At 66.8% G+C, this 1,854-nt stretch overlaps 1 long non-coding RNA gene across 1 annotated transcript in view; it reads right to left on the minus strand.

Moving 5' to 3' along the window:
• Positions 1-5: 5 nt before the first annotated feature.
• Positions 6-1,854, minus strand: part of LOC113980099 — a 1,985-nt gene continuing 136 nt past the window's right edge. The window contains exons 2-3 of the long non-coding RNA XR_003538064.1: positions 1,078-1,126; positions 6-50 (exon numbers count right to left, since the gene is read on the minus strand). This is a non-coding gene — a long non-coding RNA (uncharacterized LOC113980099). The remainder of the gene's footprint in view (positions 51-1,077; positions 1,127-1,854) is intronic.

Here is a 1,854-nt window from a genome sequence, read left to right on the forward strand (position 1 = left end):
AAATGGGCAGGGGGCACCCCTGAAACGGGGAGGGCACACCAGGAACCCCACTGTAGGCACCACAACGCGTCGGGGGGGCACGGGGATGGGGGAACCCCTGAAATGGGGAGGGGGCACAGCAGGAACCCCACTGCGGGCACCCCAACGCGTCAGGGGGGCACAGGGATGGGGGAACCCCTGAAATGGGCAGGGGGTACCCCCAAAATGGGCAGGGGGCACCCCTGAAACAGGGAGAGGGCACAGCAGGAACCCCACTGTGGGCACCACACTGCGTGGGGGGGGTACAGGGACGGGGGAACCCCCAAAACGGGCAGGGGGTACCCCGGGAACAGGGGCACCCCCAAAATAAGGAGGGGGCACAGCAGGAACCCCACTGCGGGCACCGCAACGCGTCAGGGGGGGCACAGGGATGGGGGAACCCCCAAAATGGGCAGGGGGCACCCCGGGAATGGGGAGGGGGCACCCCGGGAACAGGGGTACCCCCAAAACGGGAAGGGGGCACAGCAGGAACCCCACTGTGGGCACCCCAATGCGTCGGGGGGGGGCACGGCAACAGGGGAAACCCCCAAACGGGCAGGGTGGCACCCCAGGAACAGAGGCACCCCCAAAATGGGCAGGGGGCAACCCCAAAGTGGGGAGGGGACACCTCAAAATGGGGAGGGGGCACCTCAGAGTGGGGAGGGGGCACCTCAAAATGGGGAAGGGGCACCCCAAAACAGGGAGGGGGTGACCTAAGGTGGGGAGGGGGCACCCCTAGACGGGGAGGGTCAGGGTGCCCAGGAGGGGTCCCCATGCCCAGGAGGGGCTTGGGGGGTTTGGGGACCCTCGTGCCCAGGGGGGGGTTGGGGTTCCCATGCCCCAGGGGGGTTTTGGGGCCCCCGTGCCCAGGAGGGGCTTGGGGGTTTGGGGTCCCTGTGCCCAGGGGAGTCCCATGCCCACGTGAGTTGGGGTGTTGGGGACCTCTGTGCCCAAGGGGGATTCGGGGGTTTGGAGACCCTCATGCCCAGGGGGGGTTTGGGGTCCCCGTGCCCGAGTGGGTTTGGGGATTGGGGACCCTCGTGCCCCCCTGGCACTCACGGATGATCCAGCGCTCCATCACCTCCAGGGACAGGTACTCACAGGCCATCTGGGGACAAGGGGCACCGGGTCACCCCCTGGGGTCACCGTGTCACCCCCCTGGGGTCACTGTGTCATCCTGTCCCCATCCCCACGGCCCCCGGATCCCTGTGTGCCCCTGTCACTGCTTTCCTGTGTCCGTGAATGTCCCCAAGTGTCACCAGATGTCCCCTGATGTCCCCTGATGTCCCTTGATGTCCCCAGGTGTCCTCTGTGTCATTGTCCCCTGATGTCTCTAGATGTCCCCAGATGTCCCCTGATGGCCCCTGATGGCCCCTGATGGCCCCAGGTGTCCCCTCACACTGTCGGAGGTGGCAGGGCTCACCATGTCCCCTGTGTCATTGTCCCCAGATGTGTGTCCCCTGTCCCCAGGTGTCCCCAGGTGTGTGTCCCGTGTCCCCAGGTGTGTGTCCCCTGTCACTCACACTGTGGGAGGTGGCAGGGCTCAGCACGTGCCCCGTGTCACTCCCCCCAGGTGTGTGTCCCCTGTCCCCAGGTGTCCCCAGGTGTCCCCAAGTGTGTGTCCCTGTCCCTTACGCTGTCGGAGGTGGCAGGGCTCAGCATGTCCCCTGTGTCCCCTGTCCCCAGGTGTCCCCAGGTGTCCTCAGGTGTGTGTCCCTGTCACTCACGCTGTCGGAGGTGGCAGGGCTCAGCATGTCCCCTGTGTCACTGCCCCCAGGTGTGTGTCCCCTGTCCCCAGGTGTCCCCAGGTGTCCCCAGGTGTGTCACTCACGCTGT

The sequence above is a fragment of the Neopelma chrysocephalum genome, unplaced genomic scaffold (genome assembly GCF_003984885.1).
Source record: "Neopelma chrysocephalum unplaced genomic scaffold, ASM398488v2 Primary Assembly neopelma1_92265, whole genome shotgun sequence".
Classification (NCBI taxonomy): Eukaryota; Metazoa; Chordata; class Aves; order Passeriformes; family Pipridae; genus Neopelma; species Neopelma chrysocephalum.